Source organism: Perca fluviatilis, chromosome 13 (assembly GCF_010015445.1).
Source record: "Perca fluviatilis chromosome 13, GENO_Pfluv_1.0, whole genome shotgun sequence".
Classification (NCBI taxonomy): Eukaryota; Metazoa; Chordata; class Actinopteri; order Perciformes; family Percidae; genus Perca; species Perca fluviatilis.
This window is the reverse complement of record NC_053124.1, coordinates 36,033,490-36,060,573: the sequence shown is the minus strand read 5'-3', so window position 1 is coordinate 36,060,573 and position 27,084 is coordinate 36,033,490. Positions and strand designations below refer to the sequence as shown.

The window sequence follows — 27,084 nt, the reverse complement described above, 5'->3', positions numbered from 1 at the left end:
ATATATATATATATATATATATATATTTGTATATATATAATATACTGTACTGTATATATGACATATATATATATATATATATATATATATATATATATATAATATACGTTTTATTGTATATATATGACATATATATATATATATATATATATAATATACTGTACTGTATATGACATATGTATAAAATAACATATACTGTACTGTATATTTGACATATATATAAATAACATATACTGTACTGTATGTATGATATATGTATAAATAACATATACTGTACTGTATATATGAAATGTATTAATAACATATACTGTACTGTATATATGACATATGTATAATTAACATATACTGTACTGTATATGACATATGTATAAATAACATATACTGTACTGTATGTATGACATATGTATAAATAACATATACTGTACTGTATGTATGACATATATATTTAAAATAACATACTGTACTGTATATATGACATATGTATACATAACATATACTGTACTGTATATATGACATATGTATAAATAACATATACTGTACTGTATATATGACATATGTATAAATAACATATACTGTACTGTATGTATGACATATATATTTAAATAGCATATACTGTAGGTACTGTATATATGACATATGTATAAATAACATATACTGTACTGTATGTATGACATATATATTTAAATAACATATACTGTACTGTATGTATGACAGGGCTGGACTGGCCATTTGGCATACCGGGCATTTTCCCGGTGGGCCGACGGACTTTGGGGCGAATCAGCCCGATATAAATAGGCTTTTTACTTTTTGGCGGGCCGGCCCATAAAGAACTCACAGCGGCCCATTGGTTAATTTTTCTTTATTGGCACTGGCCTGACCCAATGAAATCCAGGAACCCCCTTCCCCACTCCGGGGCCGCACATTTACGAATCCCACTATGGCCACGCCTCCGGCCCTGAGACACGAGCTGTAATAGTGATGCTGGAAGTTTAGCATTCACGTTATAATGGACAAACGACCACCAAGTGCAAGGGAGGTGCAGAGAATTAAGAGGGGAAAAGATTAAGAATCTACACGCGCGGATTCCTCAAAAATGTCGGACATGTTTGGGTCTGTAGTAGCTGCTTCAACATCAGCTTTACCTGAAGTAGAGGAGGAGAGGTGGCTGGCTAGAGAAGCAGAAACAACGATGTCAGGGAAGAAGGCGAGGAGGAGGCGAGTGAGAAAAGATGGAAGAGAGAGTAGATGACGATGTGGTAGGGAGTAGGCAAATTAACAGGGACTCTCAGGAAGGGAGGGAGGCTGTGTGTGTGTGTGTGTGTGTGTGTTGTGTGTGTGTGTGTGGGGGCGTGCGTGTGTGTGTGTGTGTGTGTGTGTTCAGCGCGCGCGCAAGTGTGTCACGTCATAACGACAACAAGCAGTTTGGCTGTAACATTAAAGTTAGTGGCTAGGTAACCTAACAGCTTAAGCTTACATTGAAAATGCGAGCGGTTAGCCTGTTGGCTAGCTGAAAAGTCTGTGGATCTATAAAATCAGTGATGATATAAGCATCAGTGTTCCTTGAATGGCTTAATTAGCTTCTCTTGTATCGGTACTCTTTTTCAGGGCATATACTACTCTCAGCTTTATTGTAGCTTTTAGGAAGGGTCATAGTTATGGTTATTGTATTTAGCAGACACTTGTGTCCAAAGCGACAAAATATGAATCTTACAATAGTTAAAATTAACAGTAAACAGTTTTTAAAGTTGCTAAGCCAATATAAAGCAAAAACAGTAATAATAAAAATAATGACAATACAATATCAAATATCAATAATAAGAAATTATAAAATACTATAAATATGAAATAAAATCGCACTAAGAAGAATGAATTATTTAAGTGTAAGATCAACAGATAAGTCTTGAGTCCCTCCTGAAGGATCCAAAAATGATCACATGAACGCTGAACACTAGGCAACCCATTTAATGGAACGTACTATTTTAAGAGGACTGTCTGCAGGGAATTGGTCTGACCAATCACGGGTGGGCGGCTTGGCCCAAAAATGCCAGGGCCGATTTTTTGTCCCAGTCCAGCCCTAGTATGTGCGTGTCTCTGTCTGTCTGTCTGGTGTGTGTCTCTGTTTGTCTGTGTGTGTGTGTCTGTGTGTGTGTGTGTGTGTGTGTTTATTTTGTGTGTAACTGTGTCTGTGTGTGTGCTGTCTGTTGGTGTGTGTGTCTGTCTGTGTGTGTGTTTGTCTGTGTATTTCTGGTGTATGTTGTGTGTCTCGTTATGTGTTGTGTTGTGTGTGTGTGTGTGTGTGTGTGTGTGTGTGTGTGTCTCTGTATTATATTGTGTGTGGTGTTTTATATATGTGTGTTGGTGTGTCTCTGTATATATGTGTGTGTGTGTGTGTCCTGTCTGTTGTGTGTGTGTGTGTGTGTGTGTGTGTGTCTGTTATATCTGTGTGTGGGTGTGTTCTCTATATATCTGTGTGTGTGTGTGTGTCTCTGTATATATTGTGTGGTGTGTGTGTGTCTCTGTATTATGTGTGTGTGTGTTGTGTGTGTCTGTGTGTGTGTGTGTGGTTTCTGTTATATCTGGTGTGGGTGTGTCTGTATATATCTGTGTGTGTGTTGGTGTGTCTGTGTGTGTGTGTGTATATATATCTGTGTGTGTGTTGTTTGGGTGTGTGTCTCGGTGTATATATGTGTGTGGTGTGTCGTGTGTGTTGTATTATTTTGTGTCTCTGTGTATATATTGTGTGTGTGTGTTGTCTTGTATATATTGTGTGTGTGTTGTGTGTCTGTGTGTTGTGTGTATATTATTGTGTGGTGTGTGTGTGTGTGTGTATATTATATCTGTGTGTGTGTGTGTATATCTGTGTGTGTGTGGTGTGTGTGTATATATTGTGTGTGTGTGTGTGTGTATATATGTGTGTGTGTGGTGTGTCTCTGTGTGTGTGGTTATATGTGTGTGTGTATGTCTCTGTGTGTGTGTATATATGTGTGTTATATGTGTGTGTGTGTGTGTGTGTGTATATATCTGTGTGTGTGTGTGTGGTTTTTGTGTGTGTGTGTGTGTATATATTGTGTGTGTGTGTTGTTGATGGTGTGTGTATATATTATTTGTGTGTGTGTGTGTGTGTGTTGTGTGGTATATATGTTGTGTGTGTGTGTGTGTGTGTATATAGTGTTGGTGTGTGTGTGTGTGGGTGTGTATATAGTTGTGTGTGTGTTGTGTTGGGTGTGTATATATGTGTGTGTGTGTATGTGTGTGTATATATGTGTTTGTGTGTTTGTGTATATATGTGTGTGTGTGTGTGTGTGTATATATATGTATATATATGTGTGTGTATATATATCTTGTGTGTGTGTATATGGTGTATATATATTGTGTGTGTGTGTGTATAAAGGGGGGGGAAAAAAAGGGGGGGGGGGGGGAAAAAAAGGGGGGGGGGGGAAAAAAGGGGGGGGGGTATATATATCTGTGTGTGTGTATATATATCTGTGTGTGTGTGTGTGTATATATATATGTGTGTGTGTGTCTCTCAATAGATTACAATAATAATAAAAGGAGTCTATAGGACGACACAGTCCGAAGTCCTTCTCTCTTCTCTGGCGCTCGCTACCTGCTGCTGTGTTGTGGTGAAGGTGGGTGGAAGATTTGGGCTTGGCAGCATGTCCGTGGTTTTTCGGAGGGTTGCTAGCGTGCTAGTTGCTCTCCCTTGCCAGCGGTCATTAGTGCATAGATAACACCACCACTGCCACATGAAAAGTGGGATTTTCGTCAGTATACGGCACTGTAGATTGTCGTGGAACTTCAGGTTTACGGCTGCACACGGCAATTTACAGGCAACACCCGAAAACTGGCCGAAATATGTCGGAAATTGACGTGGGCCTTGCTTGGCAGTTGTCCCCCATGACCACCTCCCTCTAATTCTAGGGGAGGCTTTCACATGTAAAATGAAAATGCTGTGAGATATACAAATGCAAATCAGGGTAGCAGGGGAGTTTTACCCCAGGTGACATGTTTCCTAAAGGTAAAACTTAATTTTAAGAGAATCTCTTAAAATAGATCAGACTCAGTATAGCCTAATTGTAGACTCTTTTAGTAGATTTATTTGATGAAAGTATGCTAGATTAATTACTGTGTATGTCATTAGTAATGACTAATTAGTGTATAAAGATACACAAAATAATTTATTTCAACAATTAGTTTTAATCAGGCTTTGCCACAAAAGGTAAAATGTGCAATCCATGCTTCATTCACAGTCTCCTAGAGCTCAGCCACTGAGCATAGTGACATGACTACAGTCTTTGGTCTTGCTCATCCAACATTGTCTGGTGGAATGGAGACAGAGGCTCCACTGGACAGTTTTCTAAGAGAAGTCTTTCTGCTGACACCAAAACACTGGGCTTCACATAAAGCATATCAGCTTTGTCATTGCATGACAAGGTCCCAATCATTTCTCTTAAAAAAATACTGGCAAATTCAGCACCATATTCACATCTCCATGACATATGAAGCGGTTGGCTCTGCGGAAATGGCCTCATAATCCAGACTTCAATTGTGCTTTTGTTAACATTTCCCAGTAATCCATTATATCTCACTGTAATTCACCTCCACACCAGTGGCTGTTCGCGCCCTGCTGGTTAATCTGCTCCACGGTCTCTCTCTATCACTCTGCCCGCCCCCACTGCTTCCATTTGAAAAAATCGGGGGACATGGGAGATGAGTCTGAGAGTTGGAGCAAAAACTCGAAATATGGGGAATATTTCAGGCCAACTGGTAAAAGAGTTGTCGGTACACTCTGTCAAACTTCACTTGGAAACACACAGGAGTTGTTCACACGTTTGGAGCGTTTTCTCCTCCATATCACCTCGGGGCTCCAAAGATGCGCTCACGAAAAAGAAGAAGACAACGGTAGTATATGATTATTAATGAAACGGCGAGCTAGTCTGTAATGTTTATTAACTCTTGATCGTTACAGTGACTGTGTTTGGATGTTAAACAGGCTACTTAGACTTGGCAGTAATGCTTTAAAACCTCACCAAGTTTAAACGCCGAGCAGCACAGAGCTGTGGCTGCTTTCAGCGCCATTCATTACAGAGCTGAGCTGGGTGATGTTGTTTTATAAAAGTATATTTTTTATCTCGTAATTTACAGGAAGCAGTCCCGCTCTTCACAACTCTGAGACAAACTGTAGCAGGCGCCTACGAACCGGAGCAAGGGTAAGATTTAAAGAATATGCTTTCATTGAATGAATTTCATTAATTCTTCTGTATAAGGACATACTCGTTAATAGATACCGATCTTAACCATAGTTGTTTTCTTACTCAGACTAACCTCTCCCTCATAACGAGGCTGTGACCTATATTTGCTCGGAGCTGTCTGCCAGTCCAGATTTACATGACGCTGATAATGACGCCATTGTGTGTAAGTAATTTTACTTTTTCATCTTTCCTTGTTTAATTTTACTGTAACTTATGTTTTTTATTCATGCCACTCTCATTTAATTGTTTTCCAGCTGCCTGTAAGACATATTAGGAGCAGCAGGAGCTTCAGCTAGAAACAACCAGATGTGGCATCGCTGGGCAGAAGCTGTGAAGAGTTCAGCTCGAGTCGGTCCAGAAGAAGAAAGAGGGGTAAGACTAGATCCGTTTGGTTAATGTGAATATTTTTCAGGTGCATTCATAGATGTGTTGTGTCCATAAGCAGTGCATTGCGCAGTACTGACTGTCTTTATTGATTGATTTTACAGCTGCTGGAAGCGAGACAGAGTGTGCTGGCTGTGGGTGAGGTGACGCTTTGGAAGTGCGCCAGCATAGACCTACAGGACAACGCACCACAGACGTCTGCTACATGGACCGAATGTTGCCGGTTACCTCCAGCCCGAGCGCCGTGGGTTAGATGTGGATCGTGCTGCTCCTCGTGAGCGTGGGATATTTGTTGTGTGTGCTGTGTGTCTCCGATGCTTTGCACGCAGTTTTTTTGTCTGTGTGTGTTTTGTGTCAATAAAGCTCTATCTTTGAATAAACAGCACGTTCCTGGCAAATCATTTCAACTATGATAATCATGACATGAATATACAACATAGCATATATGAAATAAATATATATATGTATAAATAAATAAAAATATAATACATAAATAAATAAATATATATATATATATAAAATTTTTTTATTATAATAATGATGGCCCAGGTTGACCAATAGCCTAACCCGTGACAGACCTGTGAACCAATCACGAGAGATTTTTCTTGTTTAAAAGTAGTGGTTTCATCCAATAGCGAAGTGAGGGACCAGCCAGGCCAGACGCTCTCTGGCAGCCCTATTCATATTCTGATTAGATCCTTTAACACCTCCTCCGAGCCTCCACACACGTCATGGTTCGCTTCCCACAATATGTGGCACAGACGAACGGACGTTCACAGCCTGTAATTGTTGATAACTGCCGAAATTAGGGGATTTCTGGGCGTTTACAGGCGTTTACGGGACGGAAATCCCATTTCATGCAGTGTGTGTGTGTGTGTGTGTGTGTGTGTGTGTGTGTGTGTGTGTGTGTGTGTCTGTGTGTTTGTGGTTGTGGTTGGTATATATTGTGTGTGTGTGTGTGTGTGTGTCTCCACCTTGTGTTTGATCATGGTACTGAAGTGGTTGTTTCTGAAGAACACAGAGACTCTCTCCCTCCTTCGCGTGGAGTTCACACAGACCGTGATAGGAGAGCTGGGTCGCGTGGACTCTAGGAACGCTCTGCTGACCTGCAACACACACACACACACACACACACACACACACACACACACACACACACACACACACACACACACACACACACACACACACACACACACACACACACAAAACAGACAGACAGACAGACACTTTCATACATATCGCTTAGTAACACTGTTACCAAATATACCACATTACTTCAGTTTAGTTTAGTCAGTTCAGTTAATTTATTTCAGTCATATCTGATTTCCAAAACCATGTTACTTAACCATTACCTCAACCTCATTCTCCCTCCAGTCCCTGGTCTGAACCAGAGCTGACCCAAAGTGCTGCTTCATAGGGCCTACAGCAATCACACACAGGTGTGCTGAGGGTGGGAGATACCATGTGCTGGGTCATAGGTGAGATAAATGTTCTAGTTGGAAATGTGTGTAAGTTTTTGGTGTAGTAAGTTCCAAAGTGAGATAAGTGGAAAATGATTTGCTCAATAATCTGTTATTTGGGTATTTGTTTATTGCAGAAATGAGCAGTGACATTCTCAATTCATGTACATGGTAACGTATTGGAGAGGCAATTAAGAGTTGGTAGCTCTAGTGGGAGGGGGGCTTAACACATATAACCCCTGGCCACTTGCGTGGGGCAGTCTTGAGGGTGGCTACCATCCAGACAGGTGATGTGAGCTCTGCTAGTGTAAAAAAAAAAAAGATATGTTTCTTTTGTTTCTAATGGGTTTTGCTGTTGATGTCCTGCATTGTTTCACAATTTTTTGTAAATAACAGCACCTTCATGTCTTGCAACTTGAGCCACTTCGTAGTTAGCGACTTTTGTCCGATTCCCAACGCCTCCTGCAGAACATACACACACACACACACACACACACACACACACACAGAACACAAACACATTAACATTACACACATGAACACAGACACACACACACACACACACACAGTTGAAATAAAGTATATAGATATTCATGTGTGCCTTTGTCTGTCTGTTCTGTCTGTCTCGTTCATCTGTGTCTATGTATGTATGTGTGTGTGTGTGTGTGTGTGTGTGTTACCTTCACTGACTCGGTGCGCGTCTGCTGAGTGTTTGTAGTCGATGATTTTCTCCACCAGCTGGTTGTAGCTCAGTTTCCCCACAGAAGCCACCACCTCTGGACTCCAAAACACCAGATATTAAAGGGGACCTCGGTTTCAATCTGGACCCTTCAGCGTCCTAGCCAAACGTTCTGACAGACTCAGATTATTATTCTAAGTGTCTGACAACATTATGGGATGGATCCCTACAGAGATAACCTTTAGTTAAAGAGTAAGATCCTTTTAGTTTAACATGAAACAGCCCCAAAACCACCATCACCAAACTTACACCAGACTCCATGTAAATAACAGGCTTAGCGTATAGAACACATATAATCAATAATAATAATCAGGATTTTTATAGAGCTATCACCACCAGACTCCATGTAAATAATCAGGACTTTAATCATCTTGAAACACGCTTCATTCAAAGTCGACACAAACTAAATAAAAACTATCAAAAGTCCTGATTATTTACATGGAGTCTGGTGGAGATATGCTGGCTCTATACACACTAAAAGTCCTGATTATTTACATGGAGTCTGGTGGAGATATGCTGGCTCTATACACGCTAAAAGTCCTGATTATTTACATGGAGTCTGGTGGAAATATGCTGGCTCTATACACGCTAAAAGTAAATAAATAAAATCTATATTAGAATTTCAATTCCAGTTGTTCACGTTTGGTTGCCATACATAATGAATATTTAAATGGCCCCAAACAAACCTCTAGCTTTATGTAACGAGGGTCCCACAACGGTTGGAGCCTGAAAACCTTTCGTATGCTACTGCCTAGTATCTCCAACAGGTCTTACAAGTCACTCCAGAGGTATTATCAAGTCACAAGAACGATGTTTTTGGATTTAAAAGTATTTATTTCTCGATGAGGTGACAAAATGTATGAGATAAAATGCCAAACATATCAGATATATTCAGAAATACAATGTCCTGAAGCGTTTCTCACCACCTTGAAAGATTTTCTTCGACTTGTCTATATTAACATACAACTTAAACACCCTTATATACACTATTAAGACACCGCTATTTAACAGACATCTTCCTGTCCCGCCAGATACATAACGTGGAGAAATACATGAATAACAAACAGCTAATATCTCCAGATCATCTCGGTAAAGATTTTTTTTTAACATATCGTCCTTGTTTCAACAATCAAAGGTAAAATAACAGATCTCAACTGAGCACATTGAGAGCTTCTGGGGCTCCCGATTAAGGTTTTCATCAACACACAGAAATCATCTCATCACTTCTAAAGCGTCAATACATGCAAACAAAGACGTCAAAGAAATTGTACAAAAACGTTTAGAAAAGCAGATAGATCGCGAAGAAAGTGACATGTTTTTATAAAAGCAAAAAGTAAGAAAAAGCAACAAAAACGTGTAAACAAATGAAAAAGACAACAATCATCTCTCAGCTACAAACATGGAGACTAAATAATTATTATATTATTTAAGAGTTAAAACACAGAATTTAACCTTAAATGACTTCTGACTATTTCAGTTTACACAACTCAGCGGAGTGTGTGTGTGTGTGTGAGAGAGTGTGTTTGTTTGTTTGTATTATTATTGTTTTTGTGTGTGTGTCGTGTGTGTGTAGATGTGTATCTGTGTGTGTGTTTGTGAGTTTGTGTGTGTGTGTGAGAGAGTGTGTTTGTGTCATTGTGTGTGTGTCAGTGTGTGAACCTGTGTGTCCATGTGTGTGTCCGTGTGTGTGTACATGTCTGTCCACGTGTGTGTGTGTGCATATGTGTGTGTGTGTGTGTGTGTGTGTGTTTTTTTTTTTTAGAGAGTGGGGTGTGTGTGGGGGGGGGGGTGGGGGGGGGGGTGGGGGGGGGGGGGGGGTGTCCGTGTGTGTGTGTTGTAGCGAAGCGTCAAAAAGCTTTCAATAAAAAAACACCGTAAAAAAAACATTGAAAATGTATCAAAAAGCATCAACAAAAGTCTTGAATGAGTCAAAAATTCAAAAAGCATCAAAATGCAGAAAAAAGCCTCGAGGAGTGAAGGAACCAGAAAATATTCTCATTTAACAAGCTGCAATTTAGAGAAGTTTTTCCTTTTTTAAATAAATAAGTGTCTCAGAATGACAGAATTTAACCCTTAAATGACTTCTGTCTATTTCAGTTTACACAACTCAGCAGAGTCTGCATAAGACCAACAAAACCGTTAGTCCAGCATAGAGGGGCTGAGTGAATGTGGTCTGGACTCTGTGGAGGAGAGTCATGGTTTCAGAGACGTGTAGAAGGACAGAATACCTGCACTGTGATCCAGGTACACTCCTACTCTGGAGGACCCAGGACCTGAGACGGGAGTTTGGACTTTGTTGGACCAAAATGTATAATTGTTGTCGTCACAATCTAACGCCCAAGATTTGTCAATTTTGTCCAAAGAAACATCCACATCCCCCACCCTGCTCTGCTGATATTCTTGTATGCGACTGCTACATCAACTCTTCTTCTCCTCTCCACCTCCCAGTAACAACGTCCAGTCAGACTCTCTCTACTCAGGACCTGATACCTGACAGTGAATCTGTCTGGGTGACTAGAATAAGACTGATGTTGAAACGTGAATGTTGCTTTCCTGTCCCCTTAGATAATAACAGCCGTGTGTTTGCTGTGTTTGGATCCAGTGTGATGTCACGTGAATATTTTAAAAATCCAGCTCTGGTCTTTGGCGCTCTGGTTGTGGCAGTAAACGGTCCACTTCAGTCCCTGTCAATGGAGACGTTTGTCCAACCCTCTCTCGGCCCTGTAGTTTATCTCTGACTTCTGACACGCCCCCCCTCCCGTCCTCAAAGCAGCTCAGAGGACGGATATGGATGCTGGATGCTGATTGGTTGAGTGGTGACAGTGAGGGGTAGTTGTGTAGAAACTGGCTGTGATCCTCTGTGTGTGAGAGCTTCTTCAGCTCAGGCGTCTTCCCTCTTCAGCTCAGTGATCTCCTGCTCCAGCTCCTCCTGAAGCTCTCTGCTTGACTCGACTCTCTTCCCTTTTCTGCTGGGATCTGACCTGCTGCTTCACATCAGAGCTTCTTTTCTCCAGGAGACGGATCAGCTCGGTGAAGATCTTCGGCTGTCCTCCACTGCTTTATCGGCGGCGCTGACCGATGGCCTCCGGCTTGCTGTTGAAGCAGCTTCACATCTTTCTCTCTGTCCTGGATTCTCTGCTGGATGGTCTGTCGATCTTCCGCAGCTTTTTCTGCCTCTCAACCTTTCTTGCTGCAGCGAGATTGTATCGCGGCCTTTATGTTTGTCCATTAAGCAGAGATAACAGATAAGCTGCTGATCAGTACGACAGAAAATCTTCATTACCTCATCATGACGACGAGCAGACGTTCTCCTGGAGCTTCGTGGACGGCTCCACCAGCTTGTGTTTCTCAAAAGCAGGAGATTCAAAATGAGGCTGAAGGTGTTTCTCACAATAAGAGATCAGACAAACCAGGCAGGATTTGATGGCTTTGAGCTTTCTCCCGGTGCAGAAATCACAGGCCACATCTTCAGCTCCAGCATAGCAGTGATCAGCAGGAGCAGCTTGGAGTCCAGTCTTCTTCAGCTCCTCCACTAAAGCTGCTAACTTGGTGTTTTTCAGCAGGACAGGCCTTTGTATGAATGTCTTCCTGCACTCAAGGGCAGCTGTAGCTGTTCCTTATAATCCTTCTTCATCCCAGAAGCCTTTAATACAGTTCATGCAGTAGCTGTGTCCACAGGTAATAGTCACCGGATTCCTTCAGTAGATCCAGACAGATGGAACAAGAGAAGGTTTCCCGGTCCAGCTGAACTCCTTTCTGCGCCATTTCACCTCTCCGCCCAGTGACAACGAATGTCTGACTGTCTTGTGTCTCACTTCCAGAAGTGAAACTAGTCTGAGCTCTGATGTAATAACAGGATGTGATACGCTGTTGTACTTCCCCAGCATGTTGGTTCCACCCATCTGCAAACTGTTGCTCTGAAGGGGAGGGAACAAGGAAATATGATCACAGAGTGGAGCTGGCTGTGTTTGAGAGGAGGAAGAGGAGGGAGGGGTTATCAAGCTTTGTTCATTCCTGGAAGAGGAGCGCTTTGAGAGAGACTGGCTGTGTTTCAATGCCCATACTACCATTAGTATGACAGGGAAAGATATAGTATATCCCAATACATATAATGTCAAATGCAGAATGCCAAAAATGTGTCCTGATGCACCCGGTTGCATTTGTGCATTATGAGCCAGCGTGCTTTTCTGACCCACAATCCTCTGTGCAGCATATCTGAGCAAGAGGCACAAAGTTCAAGCTGCGATGTTATCTCAGAGTTTTATTTCCCAAAGAAAAAGTATGGTATAAGGAACGCAACAACACTTGTTTACAACAGAGCTCATTTCTCATTTAAAAACTCTGCTGACTTCAGCTTTTAGGAGGTAAACTCTTCTTAGAATCAGAGGGTTTGAGAGCGGCTCCCCAGTTTACTAAATGACTGAGTTGTCCTGTAATTAACTTAATTAATGATGGAGTGATCAGGTACAGTGGGTGTAAAGTACTGACAGAGTACTTCATGTCCTAGGGCGGAGCCAGTCGGTAAGTAAACATCCGGGGCTCACTCTAAATCCAGACCTGCCAACCCTGAAAAACCTTTTTTGAGTAACAACCAAGGTTATTATAGTTAGGCATTTTTCATTAGGGTTTATTTTTATGTCGTTTTGACTTTTTCTTTTCAAATTCAGTTTAATTTTAATTAGTTTTAGAAAGCGGGTTTGCTAGTTCATTTACTTTTTGAAAATACTTAGTTTTTACTAGTTTTAGTCTTTTTTGTAACATGGGTTATTTGTCGGGGGCAAGATTAAAAAAAGTCAGAAAAACATATTATGTAATAATAACTCAAAAGTTCAAGTTCAAGTTCAAGTTCATTTATTTATATAGCACATTTAAACAGCCGCTAGACAGACCAAAGTGCTTTACAGAGCAGGCATGTAAAAACATAAAACCAGCAAGACAAAGCATAAAACACGGAATAAAAAAAACAAAGCTAAGAGCAACCTTAAAACACTGACTCAAGTATACAAAAAAAGGACCACCCTAAAAGAGGAAATCAATACGCTAATGAGAATAAATAGGTTTTCAACAGCACTTCGAAGATAGGAAGGTTGGGGGCTGTTCTAATCTCTAAAGGCAGGGAGTTCCACAGACGCAGGGTCCTGCGCTCCCTCTCTGCTGTAGTCTGGCACGAGGGGCTACCAGCAGAACCTGGTGGCGTGTGATCTTAGGCTTCTGGGGGGGTGTAACGGATGAATAAGTTCGATAGGTAGACGGGAGCTAAGTTATGTATAGATTTTGAAGACAAAGAGAAGGATTTTGAAATCTATTCTCTGTCGAACGGGCAGCCAGTGCAGAGATTTGAGAATGGAGGAGATATGGTCATAATTGCGACAGTTAAAGATAAGTCTGGCCCCAGCATTTTGGACTAACTGAAGACGGGGAATTTGGAAACTAGATATACCACAGTAAAGTGAATTGCAATAATCTAGCCGGCACGTGATGAATGCATGAACCGCCAAAAAAACATCATACAATCTATTATGTATTATAACACCAGGGGTCCGTTCCAGGAAGGAGGTTTAACAAACTCTGAGTCTAACACAGATGTCTGAGTTGATTTACCCTGAGATGGAAACTGAGTTTTCGGTTCCAGAACAGCTGATTTGAGTTGGTTCAATCAGCTCAGAGTAGGCTCACTCAGGGTTACGCCGTGCACCACCACTATAAAAGGCAGCATGAATGGAGCCATGATTCTACGATTCACCATGGTAACAACCACAAACAAACGGGTTGTAGAAATACTTGTGCGCACAAACAGCGAGTTTCTGAAAATGCATTTCATTAAAAAGGAAGACAGCTGCTGCTGCTGCTAAAGAGAGAGAATGGTGTTGGAGAAAATTGCTGCTCGAGTCAATGCGTACGCATTAACAGTGTATTAATTTCATATTTAATCACAGTTAACTTATAATATTACTGGTGAAAACTGGAATTGTATTACACCTATAATTTCATTTAGGTGCAATCCTGCGGGCGAAAATGTAAACTATACTAATCCCATTCTGAGGCTGCAGCACCGTGATCATTAACAGAACTATAATGTATAATCATTTATTTCTTTTAATGGCTCTCACTGGTTTGTGTCCAGGGAACACTACAAAAAACGTTTAAAAACGTTTCCAGAGCGAGTCACACTTTTCTGACTCTGGCTCTGCATACAGTGGCTTTACTATTACAGTATGATCCCCTACACTGTTATAAAGAAAACTGCTGTTTGCAAAAACGTAATGAAACACAAAAGAATCTGCTGGGATGTTAAAGCCTGTTCACAATGGTTGATGTTAGTGATATGAGGACAGATAAGGTATCTACATATCTAATGTTAGTGATATGAGGACAGATAAGGTATCTACATATCTAATGTTAGTGATATGAGGACAGATAAGGTATCTACATATCTAATGTTAGTGATATGAGGACAGATAAGGTATCTACATATCTAATGTTAGTGATATGAGGACAGATAATGTATCTACATATCTAATGTTAGTGATATGAGGACAGATAATGTATCTACATATCTAATGTTAGTGATATGAGGACAGATAAGGTATCTACATATCTAATGTTAGTGATATGAGGACAGATAAGGTATCTACATATCTAATGTTAGTGATATAAGGACAGATAAGGTATCTACATATCTAATGTTAGTGATATGAGGACTGATAAGGTATCTACATATCTAATGTTAGTGATATGAGGACAGATAAGGTATCTACATATCTAATGTTAGTGATATGAGGACAGATAAGGTATCTACATATCTAATGTTAGTGATATGAGGACAGATAAGGTATCTACATATATAATGTTAGTGATATGAGGACAGAGAAGGTATCTACATATCTAATGTTAGTGATATGAGGACAGATAAGATATCTACATATCTAATGTTAGTGATATGAGGACAGATAAGGTATCTACATATCTAATGTTAGTGATATGAGGACAGATAAGGTATCTACATATCTAATGTTAGTGATATGAGGACAGATAAGATATCTACATATCTAATGTTAGTGATATGAGGACAGATAAGGTATCTACATATCTAATGTTAGTGATATGAGGGACAGATAAGGTATCTACATATCTAATGTTAGTGATATGAGGACGGATAAGGTATCTACATATCTAATGTTAGTGATATGAGGACAGATAAGGTATCTACATATCTAATGTTAGTGATATGAGGACAGATAAGGTATCTACATATCTAATGTTAGTGATATGAGGACAGATAAGGTATCTACATATCTGATGTTAGTGATATGAGGACAGATAATGTATCTACATATCTAATGTTAGTGATATGAGGACAGATAAGGTATCTACATATCTAATGTTAGTGATATGAGGACAGATAAGGTATCTACATATCTAATGTTAGTGATATGAGGACGGATAAGGTATCTACATATCTAATGTTAGTGATATGAGGACTGATAAGGTATCTACATATCTAATGTTAGTGATATGAGGACAGATAATGTATCTACATATCTAATGTTAGTGATATGAGGACAGATAAGGTATCTACATATCTAATGTTAGTGATATGAGGACAGATAAGGTATCTACATATCTAATGTTAGTGATATGAAGACAGATAATGTATCTACATATCTAATGTTAGTGATATGAGATATACTATAATGTTAGTGATAGGGGACAGATAAGGTATCTACATATCTAATGTTAGTGATATGAGGGACAGATAAAGGTATCTACATATCTAATGTTAGTGATATGAGGACAGATAAGGTATCTACATATCTAATGTTAGTGATATGAGGACAGATAAGGTATCTACATATCTAATGTTAGTGATATGAGGACGATAAGGTATCTACATATCTAATGTTAGTGATATGAGGACAGATAAGGTATCTACATATCTAATGTTAGTGATATGAGGACAATGTATCTACATATCTAATGTTGTGATAGGGACAGATAAGGTATCTACATATCTAATGTTAGTGATATGAGGACAAATAGTATCTACATATCTAATGTTAGTGATATGAGGGACAAATGTGTATCTACATATCTAATGTTAGTGATATGAGGACAGATAATGTATCTACATATCTAATGTTAGTGATATGAGGACAGATAATGTATCTACATATCTAATGTTAGTGATATGAGGACAATAAGTATCTACATATCTGATGTTAGTGATATGAGAAGATAATGTATCTACATATCTAATGTTAGTGATATGAGGACAGATAAGATATCTACATATCTAATGTTAGTGATATGAGGACAGATAAGATATCTACATATCTAATGTTAGTGATATGAGGACAGATAAGATATCTACATATCTAATGTTAGTGATATGAGGACAGATAATATATCTACATATCTAATGTTAGTGATATGAGGACAGATAAGATATCTACATATCTAATGTTAGTGATATGAGGACAGATAAGGTATCTACATATCTAATGTTAGTGATATGAGGACAGATAAGGTATCTACATATCTAATGTTAGTGATATGAGGACAGATAAGATATCTACATATCTAATGTTAGTGATATGAGGGACAGATAAGGTATCTACATATCTAATGTTAGTGATATGAGGACTGATAATGTATCTACATATATAATGTTAGTGATATGAGGACAGATAAGATATCTACATATCTAATGTTAGTGATATGAGGGACAGATAAGATATCTACATATCTAATGTTAGTGATATGAGGACAGATAAGATATCTACATATCTAATGTTAGTGATATGAGGACAGATAAGATATCTACATATCTAATGTTAGTGATATGAGGACAGATAAGATATCTACATATCTAATGTTAGTGATATGAGGACAGATAAGGTATCTACATATCTAATGTTAGTGATATGAGGGACAGATAAGGTATCTACATATCTAATGTTAGTGATATGAGGACAGATAAGATATCTACATATCTAATGTTAGTGATATGAGGACAGATAAGGTATCTACATATCTAATGGACTGTGATAAAAAATACCTCTCAAATTGGTTATGTGGAAATGAAAATACATCTCTAGTCGGGACTCAATATTATCTCCGACATAAACTCTGTGAATTAATACAGCTTTTTCATCAACGGGATCGCGTCGAAAAAGGACATGACATGTTTGAGAAAAAACGTTTTATAACCTGCCTAACATAAACCAATATGTTTTTTATTCATGCAGATAACAAACTTCGTTAAAATGTCCCTGATACAGACTGAATGAATGAATGAGGAAAAGAGAGAGAAGAAGAGTTTCCCTCCATCTACTCACTCTGACACACATGTGTCGAGGGAGGAGACTGAAAGAAACTTCGAGGTTTCTTGAAGAAAACCTGCTCCCTACCAGGTTAGAGTCACAGGCTCAGTTACCATAGTAACTGACTCTGAGGTGAAGTTACCATAGTAACTGACTCTGAGGTTAAGTTATCTCTTTCTGAAACAGAAAACCCAGAGTTTCCCTCATCTCAGGGTTAACAAACTCAGAGTTTTCACAAAACCTTCTTTCTGGAATGGACTCCAGTAATATACTATAATGATGAGATCACAATGTAAAAAAAAAAAAAAAAAAAAAAAAAAAACCTTTACTGATTCCATTTGTACTTACTAACCACATATTGTTCGCCGTGAAAGCCCCCCTGTAGTGTTCTCTGTCCTAGGGTGTCTCAGTCATGCCTGGCCCCCACACCCACACACACATACCCCTTTCCCCCCACACACACCCCCCCCCCCCCACCCACCCTCCCCCCCCACCCCCCCACCACCTCCCCCCCCCCACACCCATACCCATCCCAACCCTACACACCCAACCCCACACACCACAACATCCATGCTCTCCCCCCACCTATGTCCATGCCCTGGCCCCACCATCCATGCCCTGTACCCATACATCCATGCTCCCTGGCCCCCACATCCATGCCCTGGCCCCAACATCCATGCTCTGTACCCAAAACATCCATGTCCTGTACCCATACATCCATGTCCTGTCTCCCTATATCCATGTCCTGTGCCCACATCCATCCATCCTGCCTAGCCCCCCAAAATCCATGCTCCTGGCCCCACAACATCCATGCCCTGGCCACACCATACCCTGGCCCCATATATCCATTCCCTGTACACCCATACATCCATGCCCTGGCCCCACACATCCATGCCCTGGCACCCACACATCCATGCTGTACCACACATCCATGCCCTGTACCCATACATCCACGCCCTGTACCCATACATCCATGTCCTGTACCCATACATCCATGCCCTGTACCCATACATCCATGCCCTGTACCCATACATCCATGTCCTGTACCCATACATCCATGTCCTGTACCCATACATCCATGCCCTGTACCCATACATCCATGTCCTGTACCCATACATCCATGCCCTGTACCCATACATCCATGCCCTGGCCCCATACATCCATGCCCGTAACGTTACTCAGGGTTAGCTTCTGTTTCGGGGAAGGGGGCTTTCGTTCTTCTTGCCCTGTCACTGCTTGTTAAGGTAAGCTAGGTTAGCCTCCTAGTTTGTGTGCGCTTCTCAAATGTACTTTCAAATTGTGGGATTTTCCCCTTTGTCCATTTATTTTACCACCTTCCACTGCGAGGCACTTGCTGTTATCTGACACAGTCATAACGAATAGTACTCTGCCGCTTTCTTCCGAAGTTTCCGGTACCGCTATGATGTCAGGCGAGTGCGGACATGTTGTGTTCAATTTTACGTGGAATGTCGGAATTTCTGGGTTCCCGCGGAATGTCTACGGCATAGACTGAATAAAACAGGTCTATGGTCTGAAATGTCATTATTTGCTGTGTAAAAGACATTGACAAAGATGAAAACTAAGGACATTTACTCAATAATTTTATTTTAGTTAGTTTTGCAAACAGACATTACAGTTTTGTTTAGTTATCGTTTTTTTGTAATGCCTCGCTTTTATTTTCATTTCAGTTACGACAATGTTTTTTCCCACCTAGTTTTTGTTATTTCATTCATTTTGGTTAACGATTATAACCTTGGTAGCAACCTACTGATTTATTGTCAAAGTTCTTATTCATGAACAAAAAAATGTGCCCTTACAGTTGTCTTTGATGTCATTTTGTCTGGTTGGGCAACAGTATAGTGTATCGTTTAGTTCACATGCTTACCAGTCACTTCACCTGGTCCTAGGACTTAGTAATTACTCATAGCCCAGGTTAATTAGGATCTCTTTAATAACCTTAACCTCCATAATGTTCCCAAAGTAGCCTACAGTCTTATAATAGTCTCCAAGATATTGTAATACTTTTATAGTATGTCCCAAAATACTAGGCCTAGTAGCCTATTTCTATAAGATTACCATACTATAATATTGTTCAAAAATTGGCCTACTATACAATTCCTATAATTCTTTTTTTGTGATGTATGGCCTAGGCTACAATGAAAAAGTGACATTTAACAGACAAACACGAACAATAAATAGGTTACCCCCAGGATCCTCCAACTTAAATTCAAGGCTTTTAAGACCTTTTTTAATACCATTTCAAATGAAAGTCAATGCCAACTCGAACCCATTCCGACAGAAGTATGAGAGGGAAAATGTAAATCTGTATACATGTTAAACCCCCCAAAAATAATTATGAACAAGTAGTCTACTTGAATTAAATAAATATTTTATTTAAATTATCAGTCATATTTAATACAATTTATTAGATCATAATATAATCCAATAAAATAAGATAAATTACACTAAATAATGAGCACCTTTTTCTTTTGGTACTTTATATTTAGATACTTTTCTACTATTACTTAATGAAAATGTTGAATGCAGGACTTAACTGACAATTAATTTGTAACTCTACAACACTGTTGTTTCTACTTTTACTGCAATACATGATCAGTGTAAGTCTTCCACCTCTGTAAATCTCCAACAACGCGTGCATGAATACCTGCAGCAGTGTTTAACACTGAAAACAGAGAAATGCCCTAAAACACTACTGAATTCTCTAATATACACTATTGAAATGCTCTAACACAAATTTCTAAACGCTGTGAAGACGTGATAAAAAACTCTGACTGATTTATCTGACGGAGCAGTTTTAGTGAGGAAAGTTGAAAGGACAGAGACTGACTGACTCTAAACATGAACACTGTATTTTTGGTGTTTCAGGAGGAAAAGTGCCTCAGTTCTACTATCATATCAGTTTCACATTTTCTCTGTCAGCTTTGTATAAAAACCCTGGAATGAAGACGGGAAGAAAAGACGTTGTTCTTGTTAGTTTATTCATCAGGTAAAGCTTCAGTTTGTTCACACATCCCATCAGTAAAGTCTGTTCAAAGACTCTTGTTCAATGATCTCATCAACACATTCACTTCCTCCACACAGAACCAGAATCTCAGCTATGTAAAAGAGAATAAGGAGTTATTGATTATGATAACAAAACAACATTTTGGTCCACCAAAACAAATAAAAGTGAATCTAGATTCCTTAACAAAATGTCCCCAAAGAGAACAAAGTGTGCAGGATAAAGGAGGTCTGGTGCTTTCTCTCTTCAGAGCCATGCAGTGGAAGAGAAACTACCAACATGACATCATGACTTCACCTAAACATACCGCCCACTTTCTAACGCTAAGTGGTGTGGTGTCTGGCACGCATGTTGACGGGTTGGGTTTAGTAACGTTGCGCGGGTTACACATTATAAAAAACTTTTAGAAAAGCAAATAAATGTTGAAGAAAGTGACAAAAAACTTTAATAAAAGCACCAAAATAAATAAGAAAAAGCAACAAAAATGTGTAAACACACCAAAACGTCAAAAAAGATTATCGCAACAATCAGCTCTCAGCAACAAATATGGAGTCTAAATAAGTCGAAGAGTTAAAAACACAGAATTTAACCCTTAAATTAAGTCTGACTATTTCAGTTTACACAACTCAATAGAGTGTGGGTGTGTTTGAGAGAGAGTGTGTGTGTGAGAGAGTGTGTGTGTTGTGTGTGTTGTGTGTTGTAGCAAGCGTCAAAAAGCTTTCAATGAAAACCATCGTAAAAAACATTGAAAATGTATCAAAAAGCATCAACGAAAGCCTTGAATACATAAATAAATTAAAATAGCATCAAAATGCAGAAAAAGCCCTCGAGGAGTGAAGGAACCAGAAAATATTCTCATTTAACAAGCTGCAATTTAGAGAAGTTTTCCTTTTTTAAATAAAAATGACTCAGAATGACAGAATTTAACCCTTTAAATGACTTCTGTCTATTTCAGTTTACACAACTCAGCAGAGGCTCCAGAAGACCAAAAACCATTAGTCCAGCATAGGGGGCTGAGTGAATGTGGTCTGGACTCTGTGGAGGAGAGTCATGGTTTCAGAGACGCGTGTAGAAGGACAGAATACCTGCACTGTGATCCAGGTACACTCCTACTCTGGAGGACTCAGGACCTGAGACGGGGGATTGGACATTGTTGGACCAAAATGTATATATTTGTTGTCGTCACAATCTAACGCCCCAAGATTTGTCATTTTGTCCAAATCTACTCTATTTGTAAAGTGTCTTGAGAGAACTCTTGTTATGATGTATTAAAGTTGACAAAGATGAGACTTTATTGATCTGGTGGTGAAATTCACAAGCTACCTGCAAAGTCAAACTAAAGTAATGCAAAGGTAGTGTAAAGCGTTACAATTCAGATACTGTAATATAACTAATTACTCTGAAATGACAATAACTAGTAATCTATAATGAACTACATTTTGGAAGTAACTTGCCCAACACTCCTACTTACTATCAATGAAATTATGAATACATTTTATAGAACAAGACACTTTGTGATTGTGTTCATTTGTGAAAAGAAAATATATTTATTGATTGCCTCCCTTCCTCTGGAAACTGCCTCCTGATTGCGGCCACAACACAAGCTGGTATCACCTTCCTGATCTCCCTGCCCAGAAACCCATATGTCTATCGGACCACCTGCCTGTAGGCTGTGTATCGGAACTGCCTAGAGAATGATAGGGGTGTAATGTTGATATTGATAATCCTGTTAACAGTCAATATGATCAAGAGTGATAGACTTATTTGATGTAACATTTTCAGTTATTCTATTCCATAAAGGTATGTATGCACATCAGAGTTTAAAAATCTGCTAATCCCTCAGCATCAATAATGCACATTAGATTAGATTATACTTTATTGTCATTGTGCAGAGTACAAGTACAAAGACAACAAAATGCAGTTTGGCGTCCAACCAGAAGTGAAACAAAATCAAATATGTATAAGTGTAAGTAATGAACATGTACAGATATGTGCAATGTAGTAGGAGTAACATAGTAGTAAGAATATAGATATATATGCAGGTTATTAACAGAATATATTATAAGAAAAACAGAATAAATATGGATATTCAGTATGAACCATATAGACAGATATGTGCAGTGTGGCAACAGTACCATTGTAGTGCAGAAACGGTACGCGAGAATAAGTGTACTGTATGTGCAGGAGGAATAGTTTGAAGAGCAGTAGAATATGGCTATATATAAGTAGTTACAGTATGTACATTAATTATTTTTGATAGTGTATTTGTTTAGAAAACTGACGACTATAATAGAAGTGTATAATAATATAACAGTGTTATAAATTAGTCTGGTCTAAACATCCTCTGGTCTGTTGGCTTGGAGAGGACCATACTCCTGCCTGAAGTTGAGGTATGCTACCTGCAGCGAACGGTTGAGGCAGCAGGCATCAAAGCCGGGATGGAGCGTCAGGCAGGTAATGTCCGTGGCCGGGACTAAACCCTCAACTAGAGCCCAGTAGGCATCCACCTCTCGACAACACATGCTGTCCACACGCCCGACGCCATAGCCTCACAATGTCCGCACTAAACACCTAGCCAACAAAAACGACTATGTGCTAGTGCTAACCTGCTTCTCTTAATACATCCGTGGCTCTGATCGACTCCACAGCTGTCTGAGTGTTAAAATCTTTGGTTGTAGAATATCACAAGACAAAACGTTGCTGGCTTAAATTAAGACAATCTACATGTATGTTTAATCTAAAACATGGTCGAAAGTATGTTTGCTAAAGCAGATTTTTTGTATAACACCAATGTACTAGCCTAGATGAACCAGAGTTAGCCACCATACTACACAGTAACTCACAAAGTCACTTGCCCCTATTCGCCACTGGTTCGCCAACTCTACTTCTCTCTTCTGCCCATTGTTCCTCCCCCTGATCTCCCCCTAATCTCCCCTGACCTCTATCTCTTCTAGGAGGCTCATAATTATAGGCCTGTGGGCCATCATAGGCATGCTCCCCAACGTTGGAGAGCTTCGGTTTCTTCATCCACGTCCATTGTAATTTGAGCATGAACTTGACCAGACTCCCTACGTCACTTCCGGTCAGTGTAGATAGATGCGGAAGTTATTTTATCACAATTTGATCTCAAAAGTTTATGGGCGGTTATATATCCTCCATTTGAAAGTATAGTTGTTTATCATAATACACACTATGCTGTATAGGGGTGCAACCTGCACATTGCTCTTTAAACACCCTTATATACACTATAACCGCTATTTAACAACATCTTCCTCCAGATACATAACTAGAAATACATGAATACAAACACTAATATCTCCAATCATTCGGTAAAGATCTTTTTAACATATCGCCTTGTTTCAACAATCAAAGGTAAATAAAATCAACTGAGCACATTGAGAGCTTCTGGGGCTCCCAGTGGTTTCATCACACACAGAAACATTCATCACTTCTAAAACGTCAATACATGCAAACAAAGACGTCAAAGAAATGTACAAAAACGTTTAGAAAAGCAGATAGATATCAGAAAGTGACATGTTTTTATAAAAGCAAAAAAAAGTAAGAAAAAGCAACAAAAACGTGTAAACAAATGAAAAAAGACAACAATCATCTCTCAGCTACAAACATGGAGACTAAATAATTATTATATTATTTAAGAGTTAAAACACAGAATTTAACCTTAAATGACTTCTGACTATTTCAGTTTACACAACTCAGCAGAGAGTGTGTGTGTGTGTGTGTGAGTGTGTGTGTGTGTGTGTGTGTGTGTGTGTGTGTGTGTGTGTGTGTGTGTGTGTGTGTGTGTGTGTGTGTGTGTGTGTGTGTGTGTGTGTGTGTGTGTGTGTGTGTGTGTGTGTGTGTGTGTGTGTGTGTCTATGTCTGTGTGTGTGTGTGTGTGAGAGAGTGTGTTTGTGTGTGTGTGTGTGAGTTTGTGTGTGTGTGTGTGTGTCGTGTGTGTGTGTGTGTGAGTTTGTATGTGTGTGTCGTGTGTGTGTACATGTGTGTCCATGTGTCCCGTGTGTGTGTGTGTGTGTCGTGTGTGTGTGTGTCCATGTGTGTGTGTGTGTCGTGTGTGTGCGCGTGTGTCCATGTGTGTGTGTCGTGTGTGTACACATGTGTGTGTCCGTGTGTGTATGTGCATGTGTGTGTGTGTGTGTTTGTGTGTGTGTGTGTCAGTGTGTGTCCGTGTTTGTGTGTGTGTGTGTGTGAGAGTGTGTGTGTGTGTGTCCGTCTGTGTGTGTGTGTGTGTGTACGTGTGTGTCCATGTGTGTGTGTGTGTGTGTGTGTGTGTGTGTGTGTGTGTGTGTGTGTGTGTGTGTTGTAGCGAGCGTCAAAAAGCTTTCAATAAAAACCACCGTAAATAAACATTGAAAATGTATCAAAAAGCATCAACAAAAGTCTTGAATGAGTCAAAAAATTAAAAAAGCATCAAAATGCAGAAAAAAGCCTCGAGGAGTGAAGGAACCAGAAAATATTCTCATTTAACAAGCTGCAATTTAGAGAAGTTTTCCTTTTTTTAAAATAAATAAATGACTCAGAATGAAAAAAATTTACCCTTAAATGACTTCTGTCTATTTCAGTTTACACAACTCAGCAGAGGCTCCATCAGACCAATAAAGCCTTAGTCCAGCATAGAGGGGCTGAGTGAATGTGGTCTGGACTCTGTGGAGGAGAGTCATGGTTTCAGAGACGCTGTAGAAGGACAGAATACCTGCACTGTGATCCAGGTACACTCCTACTCTGGATGACTCAGGACCTGGAGACGGGAGTTTGAACTTTGTTGGACCAAAATATATAACTGATGTTGATCGCCCAATCTAACGCCAAGATTTGTCACTTCGTCCAAATCCACATCCTCCGACCTCCCTGCTCTGCTGATATTCTTGTATGCGACTGCTACATGAACTCTTCCTCTCCTCTCCACCTCCCAGTAACAACGTCCAGTCAGACTCTCTCTACTCAGGACCTGATAACGACCAGTCAGTGAATCTGTCTGGGTGACTAGAATAAGACTGTTGTTGACTCCATGAATGTTGCTTTCCTGTTCCCCTCAGATAATAACAGATGTGTGTTTGCTGTATTTGGATCCAGTGTGATGTCACGTGAATATTTTAAGAATCCAGCTCTGGTCTTGGGCTCTGGTTGTGGCAGTAAAACGTCCACTTCAGTCCCTGTCAGTGAGACGTTTGTCCACTCTCTCTCAGGACGTCCTGTAGTTTATCTCTGACTTCTGACACGGCCGCTGTCACGTCCTCAAAGCAGCTCAGAGGACAGATATGGATGCTGGATGCTGATTGGCTGAGTGGTGACAGTGAGGGGTAGTTGTGTAGAAACTGGCTGTGATCCTCTGTGTGTGAGAGCTTCTTCAGCTCAGCGTCTTCCCTCTTCAGCTCAGTGATCTCCTGCTCCAGCTTCTCCTGAAGCTCTTTGACTTCGACTCTCTTCCCTTTTCTGCTGGGATCTGACCTGCTGCTTCACATCAGAGCTTCTTTTCTCCAGGAGACGGATCAGCTCGGTGAAGATCTTCTCGCTGTCCTCCACTGCTTTATCGGCGGCGCGATCGATGGCCTCCGCCTGCTGTTGAAGCAGCTTCACATCTTTCTCTCTGTCCTGGATTCTCTGCTGGATGGTCTGTCGACTCACCTCGAGCTTTTTCTGCCTCTCAGTCCTTTCTGCTGCAGCTGAGACTGTGTCGTGGCCTTTATGTTCGTCCACGGAGCAGAGATAACAGATAAGCTGCTGATCAGTACGGCAGAAAATCTTCATACACCTCAACCTAGCGACGAGCAGACGTTCTCCTGGAGCTTCTTGGACGGCTCCACCAGCTTGTGTTTCTTTAACTGAGCTACATCGTAATGAGGCTGAAGGTGTTTCTCACAATAAGAGATCAGACACACCAGGCAGGACTTGATGGCTTTGAGTTTTCTCCCGGTGCAGAAATCACAGGCCACATCTTCAGCTCCAGCATAGCAGTGATCAGCAGGAGCAGCTTGGAGTCCAGTCTTCTTCAGCTCCTCCACTAAAGCTGCCAACATGGTGCTTTTCACCAGTACAGGCCTCGGTGTGAAGCTCTGCCTGCACTGAGGGCAGCTGTACATTTCCTTCTCATCCCCTTCATCCCAGAAGCCTTTAATACAGTTCATGCAGTAGCTGTGTCCACAGGGAATAGTCACCGGATCCTTCAGTAGATCCAGACAGATGGAACAAGAGAAGGTTTCCCGGTCCAGCTGAACTCCTTTCTGCGCCATTTCACCTCTCGCTCAGTGACAACGACTGTCTGACTGTCTTGTGTCTCACTTCCTGAGAAATGAATCTAGTCTGAGCTCTGATGTAATAACAGCATGTGATACGCTGTTGTACTTGCCCCAGCATGTTGGTTACACCCATCTGCAAACTGTAGCTCTGAAAGGGGATTGAACAAGGAAATATGATCACAGAGTGGAGCTGGCTGTGTTTGAGAGGAGAAAGAGGAGGGAGGGGTTATCAAGCTTTGTTCATTCCTCCAAGAGGAGTGCTTGAGAGAGAGACTGGGTGTGTTGTAATGCCCATACTACCATTAGTATGACAGGGAAAAATATAGTATATCCCAATACATATAATGTCAAATACAGAATGCCATAAATGTGTCCTGATGCACCTCGGTTGCATTTTGCAGTCTGCAAGCCAGCGTGCTTTTCTTCCTCTTCCCCTTTCGTGACCTTTCCTGTGTTCCTGCTTATCTGCACCTTTAACCCATGAAGGCCTGAACCAATTTTATGACTCAGCTTAACTTTCTGTGCATCAGGGACATTCCTTGAACCTCTTCCTCAACTGACTGCACACAGCTTCTTTGCAATGAGCACATACACACAGAGAGGCGCATGATATACTTATACTATTAATTGAATAATATGACACCTTT

The 27,084-nt window shown here is 40.3% G+C and overlaps 3 pseudogenes; all 3 read right to left on the bottom strand.

Moving 5' to 3' along the window:
• The window catches only part of LOC120570970, a 44,227-nt pseudogene extending 26,225 nt beyond the window's left edge, over positions 1-18,002 (bottom strand).
• LOC120571443 overlaps positions 1-27,084 on the bottom strand; it is a 167,898-nt pseudogene that overhangs the window by 69,337 nt on the left and 71,477 nt on the right.
• On the bottom strand, positions 22,517-26,572 carry LOC120570969 (annotated as a pseudogene).